Source organism: Rhinatrema bivittatum, chromosome 8, assembly GCF_901001135.1.
Source record: "Rhinatrema bivittatum chromosome 8, aRhiBiv1.1, whole genome shotgun sequence".
NCBI lineage: Eukaryota > Metazoa > Chordata > Amphibia > Gymnophiona > Rhinatrematidae > Rhinatrema > Rhinatrema bivittatum.
This window is the reverse complement of record NC_042622.1, coordinates 36907686-36922269: the sequence shown is the minus strand read 5'-3', so window position 1 is coordinate 36922269 and position 14584 is coordinate 36907686. Positions and strand designations below refer to the sequence as shown.

At 40.9% G+C, this 14584-nt stretch overlaps 1 protein-coding gene and 1 long non-coding RNA gene across 3 annotated transcripts in view; one reads left to right on the top strand and one right to left on the bottom strand.

Annotated features, from left to right (window-relative positions):
- The window catches only part of LOC115098191, a 100211-nt gene that overhangs the window by 573 nt on the left and 85054 nt on the right, over positions 1–14584 (top strand). Inside the window, exon 1 of one of the 2 annotated variants that reach the window (XR_003858443.1) lies at positions 2447–2538. The exons of the other annotated variant lie outside the window; for it this stretch is intronic. This is a non-coding gene — a long non-coding RNA (uncharacterized LOC115098191). Of the gene's footprint in view, positions 1–2446; positions 2539–14584 lie in introns of those variants that run through there. 2 annotated transcript variants of the gene reach the window in all.
- The window catches only part of HNF4A (hepatocyte nuclear factor 4 alpha), a 167915-nt gene that overhangs the window by 76918 nt on the left and 76413 nt on the right, over positions 1–14584 (bottom strand). The window lies entirely within an intron of this gene.

The following is a 14584-nucleotide window of genomic DNA, read 5'->3' as shown; positions in this document are numbered from 1 at the left end:
TTCAACACTTGGGCAACATTTTCATGCCAGATGTTAGATTTTTTTGTAGACTTTTGTCTTGCTCTTCGAAGACAGATGCAGTTGTTTTCATGTTCTAAGCATCTGAAGTGTGGTTATTAAGGAGAAAGTACGTGGTTCTTTATGCCTTCTGCAGTTTTATGAGGAATTAGAACATAAAACATTCATCTGCAAATACCTCTGAAGAATACTACAATTGGATTCACTAGAAGGGCCGAAAAATCATTTAAACCAAATAAAAGGACACCCTGCATATTACATTTTTTTAAGAATGGAGGAAATTGTCCTTGGTATGTTTGAAAACACTAATAACAAGATCTTGTTAACTGAAGCTTAATCTTCAGATGATGTAGGTTATTTATTAATGAAGAAAAGCACTGTCTGCAAGTTGGCCCTTTCTACTAACTTTTCCCGAGAACAGCAGTAATGGGTTACCACATAGCTTTCTGTCTGTCAGCATCTTTAGGTATTCTTTATGGGCACTTTTAATCCAAAACGTTTGAACAGGCATTTATCCATGCTAGAGAGAGAGAGAGAAATTCAATCACAGAACCAGGAGTTGACAGACAGGGAACTTGAACGAGTACTAGGAAGGCCAGGAAACCAATTGATTATGGTCATTCCAGTAGGGTTGGAACCTGGGTTCCCAGTTTTAGATCCTGATCTCTAGATGCCAGAGTAGACTGCTAGTACAGTGCAATCCTCGTTTCACTTCTCTACAAAAGACTTGAAATCTCAAGTCTTATGTCAGTTGTGGTGTACTTTAATAGACCAACAAAAAAGACGTTTTACAAGAGCATTGGAGGCCATACAAGTCCCCTCAGATGATGCGAAGAAACCTGCATGGTCTCAAAAGCACAGGTATTAGAGTGCATTTTTTGGTCCTTTTAAAACGGTATCACACCCTACAAAGACTCCAGTTTTCTTCAAGACCGACAGCATCTACTGGAACTGCACTACAAATCTGAAATGAGAGTCTGACACTATTTTCTTAAATTCCTCTGAAAAATACGAGCACTTCCATTGGACACACGGTGACAGACAGAAAAAGGTGTCTGAGCAGTAGCACCGATCGTCAAGGCTTCATCCCTTCATATACCTTAATTCATTGACTGTTATTCAACTTCTTCTGCACTGCCTTCTCATGTGACAATAATCATCCAAAGCAGCGTACAGCATCAGATATAAAACAGAGCAATTCAGTAATACAAACGTAAACAGATACAATCTAATAGCCAGTTAATTCTTCCCATCCATACTAAGTGCCCTCAGCAATGCAATTCAACAAGCCATGATATCAATAAATTTAACAGGATGAACTAAAGAAGAAGTAAAACCCGAACAGCCCAGCCACCTAAACACCATCACCCTAGCCATGTCACTTAGAAACCAGTACAGTTAGGTCCCCAAGATATCCTGAGGCAACCATGTTTTCACCTTTTTTTGGGAAATGAGATAGTTTAGTTCATGTCTGATGTCAGCCAGAGAAAAAGCCACTTTAAAAGAAGGAAGCTTGCGTCGTGCCCCCAGCTCGATCCTAAACACAGCTGTGGGGGTGATCGCCTTTCCAGTTTCCCCCAATAAACAGAGAGGGTCGCACTGCCCCACATAACTCTAAAAAGAAAGGTAAGGAGCTTACATTGAATCCAAGCAGTGACTGGAAACCAGTGCAAAGCCCCAAGCAACTCCAAGGAAAGAGTTTCATTTTGAACCGCCCTGAACTAGACAGGCAGATGCATTCTGGACTGCTTGCAACCTATGGATGAGCCATTCAGGAAGGCTTATGCATAGGCTATCGCAGTGGTCCAAATAGGAAACCACTGGCAAATGAATTACCACTTTAAACGTCTTCATATCCAAAAAAAGGACACAAATTTTTCACCATTTGCAATTTTTAAAAGGTAGCCATCTTAGAAAAAAATCTATCTAACATGGAGAGCCTCTCTCTCACATGTACTTACCTCACGCTTGGCTCAGAAAGGAGGGAGCAGCAGGCAGGCTGCAAACGGTTAAGGAGCTACCTTGAGAAACTTAAAATAATTACCTGTTTCCCTGCTGATCTTTAGATTTCCCAAGGAAACTCATTAACTGAAAGCTCAGACATTTCTGTTCCAAGTGTATGCGGTAAGTAAATATGAGATATGCTCTGCACTAGAGAGATTATTTTAAGATGATTGCATTATGATTGTATACAAAAGATGCACAAATGGACAGTAGCCAGGGTCGAAGCCTGGATGATTGGCACTGCTGCTCACACAAGTTTGAAACTTGTGCTCCAAAGTCATCTGAAACTTGAACGGAACGCAGTGCAAACTTGCTAAACAAAGTCTGAGCCACAAACCTTTCTCCATTAAAACTACCCCTTCAGAGGAAGCCTTAAGAGCAGATTTGAATTTTCTTTTTTTTTTTTTGCCGGCTCTATAGGACAGTCTATAGGGGATCTGCATGACTCCACATGCAGATTGCATTACGGGGTGAATTTCCAAAGAGCTATGTGCGTAAAAATCAACATGTAGACGGGTAAGGAGCTTATGCTTGCGTAATCGGTATTTTACAAAAGTCAAAAGTGCATGTATCCTATACGTTTCACACGCATATATATGCCTGTAAAAAGGGTTCTGGGGTGAGGCCAAAAGTTACGCACATAAGTTGCTTTTTTAAAAGTCATGCATGTATATTTGGCAACTTATTCATGTCATTTTACACCTGCTAATGATCTGGCGTAATTGATATTAGATTTGTTTATTGTCTATTATTGGCTGGGTGGGAGGTCTGGGTGAACTGGGGGAGTTCATGATGAAGAGCCAGGGGGGGTCTTGATCTGGAGAAGGACTGGATGTATTGGCAGACTGGGGCGAGGGTTGAGATGGCGCCCCCTTCTCCCCACCCCCCTCTCGCTCCGCCCCACACCCCCCTTCAGCCACTGCCAGCCTGGCCTCTGGCAGCGGCGGCCCACGGCAGCGACCCTCCTCTTTTCTGCCGCCGCCGGTCTGGGTCGGCAGCCACGGCAAGGGCAGGCAGGGTGAGGCGGACACCACAGCGGCATTCTGAGAGGGGTGTCTTTTGCCACCTCAAAATTTTAACGCCTGAAGAGGCTGCCATACCCTGCCTCATTATAGAACTGCCCCTGTGGTGGACTAATTGGTAAACTGGTTAATTTCGATTATGCAGGCATGTTTTAAAATCTGCTGGCTTTCATGCATATATTGGGTTTTACGCAAGTCCTTTATTTTCATGCATAAAATATACAGATGAATATTTTTAAATACGTAGAAACTCACTTTCAATACACTGCATTTGCATGTAAACTTAGAATGGGTAAATGTGAATTGGTTATTTACTCTTTCAAATAATACAAGTTAATAAGTAGCACATTTAAAACAAATCACAGAAAATTCTTTTTCACTCAGTGCACTATTAAGATCCAGAATTCATTGCTGGAGGATGTAGTAAAGGCAGTTAGCATTGTTGGGTTTTAAAAAGGTTTGACAAGTTCCTGGAGGAGAAGTCCATAAACTATTATTATCCAGACAGACTTGAGGAAAGCCACTTCTTATTACTGTGCAATAGAAACATGGGATCTATCTACTGTGTGGAATCCTGCCATGTACTTGTGACCTGGATTGGGATGCTGGGCTTGATGGACCCTTGGTTTGCCTCAGGATGGCAATACTTATATTCTTATGTCCATATGTTCCGGGATAAAGATAGGTGTATTTTATAATGCACATGTATATGATATGTGCGGGTTATAAAGTACTATCCTAGATCTATGTGCAGGCCATATATGCGTGTGTATGCCGCCATGTGTAGTTGTTTGAAAATTACCCTTCCTGGCTATGTGAAAGTTATGAGTGGTAAGCTCAAAGTGCTGTGTGATTTTTTTGCAGCCTATTTTATAGTGTTGGGAAACAAGCATCCTTACTGGTACAGCCTCAGGGGATCTCTGAGAGAGTGGTAGGGATTCATTTGTGTGACTGGGCAGACAAGATGGGTGGATGCTCTTTTTTCTTTTGTTTTGCTTTCATGTTTCTATGATATAAATGCTTTGGGAGAAATTGTTTGAAACCCTAAATCTATTCCAGCAATTTATAAAATAATGCAGAATGAATTTAGTCAGAACCTGAAAAAAGATCTCCATTCCTACTTTTATCTAAAAACAGAGGCATGCAATGGAAGATGCAATATTGTTGATGAGTTGGAATGTGAAGTATCTGTGAGAAATTCCATATGAATAATACAAATTTGAACTTTATCGAGAATGTTCAAATTTTTATTATAAGATTGTTCAGATCCATAATTAATAAGCAATAGTAGCTTGTGATCTAAGTAATGTTTGGGTAATTGCCAGGTACATGTGACTTGGATTGGCCACTGTTGGAAACAGGATGCTGGGATTGATGGACTCTTGGTCTGTCCCAGTATGGCATGTTCTTATGTTATGTTCCAAGCTACTTGATTCTCCCCTAGAAATGTTTTTGCTGTACTCATCTTTTTGTTCAGAATACTGGCGTCAACTGACTCTCTTTATTTATTTATTTAACATGTTTTTTTTATATACCGAGATTCATGCAAGATATTGCATATCGTCTCGGTTTACATTGAAACTAAAACACAAGCATGAGAGCATGCTAATTACATAGAACATAAAATGTTAATGCTAATAACATAGAATGCTAAATAACATAATATATGTTATATTGCTAATAACATATATTATAATATAATAATAATATAATAATAATATAATATAATAATATAATATAATAATATAATATAATATAATATATATATAATATAATATAATAATAATATAATATAATAATATAATATAATATAATAATAATATAATATAATAATGCTAATAACATAGAATGCTAAATCTTTGAGAAATATTATGAAAAAAAAATGTAAAAAAAAAAAAAAAAAAGCCATAAAGCAAACACATTTTAGCTTCTAACAGGAAGAATCTCTTCTGGTCAGGGAGTTTACTGATAGTTAATGCCTTGTCTGGGTTACAGACCTTCACTACTACCTTGAGACCTTCGGTTCCTGCAAAGAGAGCATTAACTATGAGTAAATATCTTATCCATGAGGGATTATTGGTTAAACATACCCTGTCTTTTTTTTTTTTTAGCTGTCCTACAGTTCTACTTTACATAAACTTCTTTTTCTTAAAGGGAAATAAACTCTGCCATAATTATCCTACCTGCTTCTTTAAGCACTCAAAATGCTTTTTCCTTGAGACTGGTGAAATGCAAATGCAGTGCGATGTGTTTGAAACCCTGGCATAATTCTTAAATAAAGACCACAGCCATTGTCTTTTTTTTTTTCCTGTAATAAGATCTTTACTTCTTCGTATTTTCTGAAATCTGCATTTCAGCGTTACTGCTGTATTTGCACTGCAGTAGGGGAGAAAAATTGCGGGCAATCCCCTGCAGATTTGACTCCAGACACCATAATAATATTTGATTGACTTAGATCGGCTCCATGCAAAAACCCAATCCACTGCAGCAATTTGAGTGATGCATTTGAAGGACAAATCAAAAACTGGAAAGGACGTAGCTATTTTTCCATTTTATTAGGAGCAACTTGGAAAATCTCAACCACAATTAGTGACGATCAGAAGAATGTGTTACTTTGTTGGCTTTAAGTTACTTCTCTGGTTGATGTGAGTTTTTCAACTTCTTACTTTAATGCTACGAAACCTGTGCTTGAACCTTTGAACACGATTATGATCTTTGTATCTTGCCGTTGTGGGATCTGAAAGTTCCGGGCTTACTTAATCGACGACAGAGCAGAAACAAAATTAGGGCTCCAACTAATTGTATGAGGGGACATTGAGGACCGCTAGGTACTTTGCTTAAAGTGAAGGGAAGTTGCAGGGATAGCAGAGCACACAGCACAGAAGATGCTCCAGGTGGTGCTGCTCTACAGTAAAGCCATTTGGTTTTCACAATACTTGGCTTACCTATGCATCAAATTACCAGGCTGAAAGACTCCAAACGCAATTCAGTTCTGCATTAATACATAAGTCGGTCTGTGTGGAAGCTTTTTGCATTCAGTTTCAGTTTTTGGCTCCGATGCCATCTTTTTGCAGTGTTTCATTCTGCGTCCTCCTATGTATTTGTTTGCACCTATATTTTACAAAATTTAGAACATAAGAACATAAGAAATTGCCATGCTGGGTCAGACCAAGGGTCCATGAAGCCCAGCATCCTGTTTCCAACAGAGGCCAGAAACCAGGCCACAAGAACCTGGCAATTACCCAAACACTAAGAAGAACCCATGCTACTGATGCAATTAATAGCAGTGGCTATTCCCTAAGTAAACTTGATTAATAGCCGTTAATGGACTTCTCCTCCAAGAACTTATCCAAACCTTTTTTGAACCCAGCTACACTAACTGCACTAACCACATCCTCTGGGAACAAATTCCAGAGCTTTATTGTGCGTTGAGTGAAAAAGAATTTTCTCCGATTAGTCTTAAATGTGCTATTTGCTAACTTCATGGAATGTCCCCTAGTCCTTCTATTATTCGAAAGTAAATAACCGATTCACATCTACTCGTTCAAGACCTCTCATGATCTTAAAGACCTCTATCATATTCCCCCTCAGCCGTCTCTTCTCCAAGCTGAACAGCCCTAACCTCTTCAGCCTTTCCTTATAGGGGAGCTGTTCCATCCCCTTTATCATTTTGGTTGCCCTTCTCTGTACCTTCTCCATCGCAACTATCATTCTCCTTTTATTGTGAATGTTTTACATTGTAACCCACCCCGAACTTTGGAGGGTGCGGGCAACAAGTCCTTTTAAATAAAGTAAATAAATAAGAAAAATTCAATGAGATTGTGCATGTGAGCTGTAACCCACAGTGAACAATTACATGCATTCCTGACAAAGTAATAAAAAGACACAGAAAAAATGTCAGTACAACAGTGATCCATATAGCACCTGTCTAGTATCTGTTTTGTGACAGAACAGAACCTGCATTTTTTTTGGACCTCACATTCTGTAAGCCAAGACCTTTTAGAGTGAAAGCCAGGCTGCGAGGTATGGGCTCCATTAAAATGAGGTAGTGGATCAGTGCTTGGCTCCAGATTTTCAGGCCAGGTTGATCCAGTCCGGGTTTTACCCCATTGCGTGCTGGGACTTATAGTATTACTTTTCTGAGGGAATGCAAAGTAATACTATAAGTGCCTGTGTGCATGGGAGTAAAACCAGGACTGGATCAACCTGCCCTGAAAATCTGGAGCCAGTTGGCAAGTCTATTCATGTCCATTCGGTAAAATCTCCCTTATGTGAGCATTGTCTTCTGCTTTCGTCCTTATCTTTTCACCTGGCTCTGTCTTAAATTCTGACTAAAAATAGATTACAAGCCAGATGGAAAACAAAGGGACTGATTCTGCCGACCACACTTAGTGACACACCTCAGGACATTAAGGGCCCGATTCAACATGAACATAGCTTGGGAGAAAAGCCTCAGTGAAGCAGGCATTTCTGTGTACTTAGCAGAGACTTTGCAGTGTGTTTTCAGCACAGCTGAGTTAACAAGTGTAAAAGAAAAAGGGAAAAGCCACCTGTGCAAAATTAAACTGAAGAGAAAGAAACCCAAATGGAACAAAGTACAGGGAAATCTTTTCGGAGAAGAAACTGATTTTTAGACTAAAGCAATCTTAGAAGCTCACATTAAAACATTTTTTTTAGGTCCATCACAGGAATATGCATTCGTTTAAAACAAAAGTGCAAAACATGACGAATAAGACTAATTTGTTTCATTCAGGGGACCCCGGACCGAATCAGAGCCCCCTCGAATGAAACAAGCCTTATTCGTTTGTTTCATTTTAAACTAATGAATCAGGCCTAGACCTAGGCCCGAAGCCTAGGCCCAAAGCAGGAGCTGTGGCCTATGCCCGAGCACGACACCAGTGCTGAGGCCTTGACCCGAAGCAGAGACCTCGCCTAGGGCCTAGGCCGAGGCTCAAAGCAGGGGTCGCAGTTGGGATCCTGGCGGACTGTACAAAATATAAGAACCCAAAGAGTGAAAAAAGAACAAATACCAAAAACAAAATTTCACTTAAACTAGCAATGCAACATAATGGTGTTTTAAGAATATATTGAAGAACTTTGCATTAATGGACCTCATATAAAGGCACTAAGACTGCACCATTAAATGCGGTGATTTAAGTCTTATAAACTGAGCTATTGTCAATGTTGCATTTATAATCATTGGTCCAGAATAAATACAGTTATAACTACTTAAAGGATTTAATGCTATAAACTAGATTAAACACACAAAGTTTATTAAACTTAACAAATTAAAAAAATAATAAAAAAATTACATTGAACCCGTCGTTAATAATTTATCAGCCTGAAAAGCGGTAACAACTACAAAAATAGAAAATAATCATCTCTAAAAATTATTCCAATTACTATAGAAACCTGCAGAAAAATATATAAAAATATATAAAGCTAATGTACCAGGCTTATGCCAAATTAGAAAAATACTGCTGGCCAGGGACTCTACCACTGTATAGTCACAAAAAACGCTGTCCATGCGCATTGACACCTTCTGGTTCTTAAGCTGACCTAACTGGAAATCAAAATCTCTGAATTCCACCCGATGGTGTGTAACAAATCTCTAAATGAACTAAAATAACTTGCAAGACAAAACATGTACAAAATGAAAACATTTTTTACAATATGAAAAAAATGAAAATAAACTTTTTTTTTTGTAAGCTAGATGTTTTAAATTATCCTGCAAAACTTTACAACCCTTCTATTAATTAATTGAAAACGCAGGTAACTCGCACTACAAACTGACCTGATAGAGAATTAGCATTATTGTGGCCACACATTACTCTGTCAGAACTGACCAGTCAGAAGACGATGTACTTATACCCAGGCGTATTGCTGTATCTAAACTGACCAAAAAGAGGACTAAGCCACCGCATCAAAGCAAACTAGTCCACTCAATTTCATGGTTTAGTCCGTGAGGGACAACTAAGCATAAGATGCTCTTTAAACCAATGGCATCTCACAAATCTCTAGAATAACTAAAATACTTTCAGGATGAAAACTTTAGCAGATGAAAAAAAATGTTTGGATGCAACTCTGTAAAACTTTACCAGCCTTTTGTCGATTGAAAGTGCAGGTAACACTCAATAGAAACCAACCTGATTGAGAACTACCAGTATCATAGCCATGCATTCCTCTGGCAAAACTGACTAGAAAGGAGACTGTATGCTTGTACCTAAGCAAGCTTCTCTATCTAAACTGACCAAAAAGAGGACTAAGTCACCGTGTCCTAGTGAACTATTCCACTCAGCTTTGCGGTTGAGTCCGTGAGGGACAACTGCATTCCAACTCAATATAAAAGACTGTAAGGGGCTTTCAATGCTTCCCTGGCTCTTCCTTTTGGCCACGAGTCCTCGCCATGTCTGTGCTGCCTGCTCTGTGGACGCTGGTGTGCCACACCACATTTGGGCTCATGGAGGTGGGCCTTGGGCATGCAAAGATTGGGAAATGCTGACCTAAGCAGTCTGAAATCCAGGCAAACTGTCCTAGCAGACAGAAATCATGATGCTGTTTCTTACTGGCCTGCTTTTTCAGGGTCTCAGAGGCTAAAGGAAGTGGTTTTTTTTTTGCGTATCGCTGCGATTTGACGCCCACATTCAGTCCGAGTTCAGCCAGTCCTCTCAGTATTTCACCCTGTATGCGTTCAGATCTCTTCCTGCTCTGCACCCCTATCATGCCCTGTGTAAAGTGGCACAATAAAACATTGTTTTCTTTCTCTTCCCCAGTTACTTTCTCTAGCTACCCGGGTTTTCAGCCATAAAAAAATTAAAACTATATAATAACCATAAATATGATTCAATCATTATTGTCAATCAGTTACAAGAGCTGATAGAAAGTGCAATGATTAACTGGTGGTATCTATTGGCCCCCTAAATATCTTTCATAAATGAAAACCTTTAACAAATTAATTTGACTGTAGTGTATTTATTCGAACCTGGGTCATAAACCTGTATTTTTGCAGACTTTAGCATGTGTTTTTATCTTAAAGGCGTATTCATGTTACAGACTTGTGCACGATACATCTTGTAAGCAACAGAGACGGGTGAACAATTCACACTCAAACTGGGTGGATTCTAATGTAGACTTTCCCCCAGATCCACTGAAAGAGACCCATGGGGCTTTCCCCCTTTATTCTGTGAAGAACCTGGCAGAGGTCTGAAGAACGCAAAGAACAAGTCCACCGCATAGAAGAAATCCATTTTGGATCTCCCCAAAGATGCTGGAAGGATCTTGACACAAATGTGGATAGTCTGTACATCTTGGGCCGGCTCAGTGGCAAGTGCTGCCATGCGGGCAAACCCATGTGATTCTCAGGCCAGGTTTTCTGTTCCTTGTGCTGGCCAGGGATGCTGCACACAATGGAGATTTTCTGCTGGGGTTGCCGACCTGGGACATTTTTGAACTTGCTTCCTTTTTCCTTTGTGCAGTTGGAGTGGAAGACGGAGACCACGCAGGTCCTGGCCTTGTACCGGCCATCACGCGCAATGGTGACGTCTACAGGCCAGTCTCAGGCCTAGCTTCCCAAGGGAGCCACGGTCTATGGTCCCTGACCAAGGACTCATTGCAATGATTGGGCTAGACAGGAGGGGAGGAGATGTTATGAAACTGGGGGAAAACCCAACGTAGAAACCCAAAGGATACAGGAGAAAAACTGCCAGTCCAAAAATAATGAAATAAATATTAAGGCCAGCACAATGACCTGCTGAATTTGGGAGAATATTTTGCAGGCTCAGCAAATGAGGGTTGAATGTCCTTTCTTTATAAAAGACTCCCACATCCCTAATGAGCGAAACACAAGAGAGAGCATAGGAAGCACTGGATTTTAGTAAGGGAAATGCTTTGACTTGGCTAGTCAGGATAGAGCGTCACCGGCCGTGGCTCAGAGTCCCTGCAACGCTCACAGGCGACACTGACAGCCGGAAATAGAATACAGCAGTGGAAACAATCATTGCAGGGCCCTCATTTCAAATGAGGCACAGCGCTGGAGAACAACTTTTCAAAATGGCCACTATGCCCCTCCCCCCCCTTTTATTTTTGTAAGAAAATGTAGATGAAGGTGCTGAGTTCCCAGTCATGCAGTGTCCTTGACTTATGAGCTTTCAGGGTGACCAGTTGGCTCCATGTATTGCAGAGGCATGCTGTCCTATAAGAACATAAAAAATTGCCATGCTGGGTCAGACCAAGGGTCCATCAAGCCCAGCAACCGGTTTCCAATAGAGGCCAATCCAGGCCATAAGAACCTGGCAAGTACCCAAACACTAAGAAGATCCCATGCTACTGATGCAATTAATAGCAGTGGCTATTTAAGTAAACTTGATTAATAACAGTTAATGGACTTCTCCTCCAAGAACTTATCCAAACCTTTTTTGAACCCAGCTACACTAACTGCACTAACCACATCCTCTGGCAACAAATCTCAGTCTTGCTTTTGCACCATTGGATATGGATGTGATGGGTTTCGCCAACAAGGAGCACTTTTTCATTACAAGGAGACCCCTGGGGATGATTCTGCGTGGGGGAGTCTACCTGGGCCCCAGCTTGGAGTCAGATTTATTGTTGTGAAATTCTTTGAGGAGTGTGGGACTACTGGAGGATAGCAAGAGCTGTCTGTTCCTGCTAATTGCATTCTGAATGGCCACTAGATGGTCTCCTCTCTGGTACCCTTGAACAAGGCATTTGCACAGGTGTCATGGTGAGAGAGTGGTTAGTGGTCTATGTGATAATGTTCCTCATTAAGAAGGATGGGTAACAACGTCTCAAAGAGGGAGTATTTCATCCAGTATAAAAGGGCTGGTTATGGATTTGGCGGGAGGAATTGGAGATAGCCCAGCCAGGGACTGGGTTCACCTGGAGCTGCCTCTCTTTGGAGGGAGCCCTGTAGGGGCTTTCTCCCTCAAAGGAAAAGACCCAGGGTGGAGTAGGTGGGACATGACCTGAGTCCTGGAGGTGGAGGGGAGTCTGGAGATCTCACAGTTGGTGGGCAGTGAGTGGATTCAGGAAGCCATTGAAAGCAGAGAGCCAGGGACACCCAAGAAGTCCTATGCTTTTGCTTGGCTGGGACAGAAAAAACTTCTGAAGAGTTGCATAGTTTCTATGGAGAATGGAAAGAATTATTAAGTCTCCAGTGAGTGAGTACTGAAGCACTTAATTCTGGGAAAAACTGATGTTAAGACTGAAAAGCATAGTCTATTTTTACCAGAGGAGAAACAGTGGTTGTAACAGGGTGTGAATTGCTTCCACTGAATGTAATATTGAGGAGCTGATCATACTGTGAAATACTGAAGAGTGGGGAAAAGTAGTTTTAAGAACTTCTTTTCCAGGGGAAGTTATATATAATTACTAAGCATTTTGTGTAGGTTGACCTTTCTGTCTTGCTTGTAACCTCCACAGCCTAGCTTTACAGGCTCATGTATCCTGATATACTCAGTGTTTACTCTCACTCTGTTGTTACATTCTTTAACTGTTGGTCACCCCAGAAGATAAACGTTTGTTGCCGGTATATATTTGGAGAGTGAGGTCCCTTTTCCTGATGCGGTGAACTCTGAGCAGGGAAGGAAGGAGTCGGGGGGGGGGGGGGGGGGGCGAGGGTCACAGAGGGGATTCTCTAAAGCTTGAGTTCCCTATCCAGCTCTGGCCTTCTACCCCCCCTCCCCTCCTCATCTCTAACCCAGTCCCACTACACCATCACCTGCTTGACCCACATTCCTTCCTGAACGCACTCAAGTGCTGGATCTTCTCATATTTTATTTGCCCCATCCAGGTGGGGGTTACACAGGTCCATAAGTATCTTGCATTGCTTAAAGAAAGCAGAAGTACCAGATCAATGCATATATATTTGCATAATGGGTCAGACTGCCCTTACAAAATAAAGGCATGTGGCAACCCGTTGGGGCTCCGCCTTTTACAACTGCCTCTTCACTTCTACACACATGTACAGGATCATCTGCCTGCAGCAGAGAGACGCTTTCACCGTCCTTTTAGGTATGGTTCTTGTCGCTGGAGAGCTCTGGGCAGCATTGCATAACTTGTTAAATCTAGGAAATCGTGTGGAAGAAATCAAAGGGAATTATTAACAATCACTTGCGAAATTTCTGAGATTGTTATCGGACGACATTTCAAGAGGAAAGGTCACACCAGGGGGACCTCAACATTTTGCAATCCCTGCTCTGTGATCAGGGGGAAACCGAAGGGAGAGAGAGAAGGGACAGCATATTGATTTTATATCACACACACACACACACATGCTGTATATTAGCAACAGTATCTCTGAGTTTCTGGCAAAATCCTTGTTGTACAATAGATCTCAGCAAACAAATTGTCCTATGTGAACATCAATTTCCAGTGTGTCTTGATAACCTAATAAATGTCAGCGTCTCTTATATTTACACTATGTCGTATGAGGAGGACAAGTTTCAAACTTTTTATGCAGGTATACAAAAAAGTTCTACCAAAAATTCCCCCAAACCTCACTGTGGGTAAAAATACCCACAGGGGTCACAGCGTGAGTACTTTTACCCGAGCCAGGTCAGGGGAGAGAAAGTAGTGTAGCTTATTTCCATTTAAATTTCACGTTCCACTGTTAAAATCAAAGCAGAACACAACATTATAAAGGCACACAATAATAAAATACTACTGCATTTTCAGGTCCCCACACATATTTAATGCATCTGCTTCACCCCAGATATTAATTTACAGGCGGAGAAAAGAGCTCAGTTCCCCACTTTCAAAGGAAAAGTGCCCCTAGTGGAGAAAACATGTACAGCAGCTTGTAACTTTACAAAACAGTTTGTTCAAAGGTGGCGGAGTCAGTAATAGTGAGGGGTTTTTATTGGCACAGAAGTCACCATATTGACCATACCGTACTAATGTTAACGGGTGGTTCAAGTAGCAAAGTATGCAAGCTAGACATTTCAACAGTTGCGCCTATGTACAAAATCAACAATTAAAGCCATTGTATTGGGTTCCAATTACATAAATTGAAAAAAAAATCAACGTGTTTGAAAAATTTTAAGGAAGTTCCATTATGGTTTCTGCATAAGGCTTTGCTTGAAAAGTCTTTTTGTTTTTTTTTTGTTTTTTTTAATCTTTCCAGAATCTGCATAAAACTAAGCCCTGGAGCTAAAGATGCGTCATTTCAGCCAAAGAGCCTCCGACTCGCAGGATGTTTGTACCTCTTTTTCCCCCTCCCTGCGTGCTGCTCGGAAGCACATTATTGTACCATGAGAAACCTGCATGGCAAGCTTAGCAAATGTCCATACGAGTATTGGCATGCAATTAAAAAATGCAAATATTTCACTCATATTTCCCGCACACATGCTTCTCACTCGTGTTTAGATTTTTTCTTAATCAGTGACCATGTATTCTCAAAGGTCCAAGACGCGGTGATTGATAATATTGTGGTTTCAGACCATGCCCTGATTTGGGTGGATTTCCAGTATTCGGGGGGGCAACCTGAACCCAGGTTTTGGCGTTATCCTTATTTTCTGGCCAAC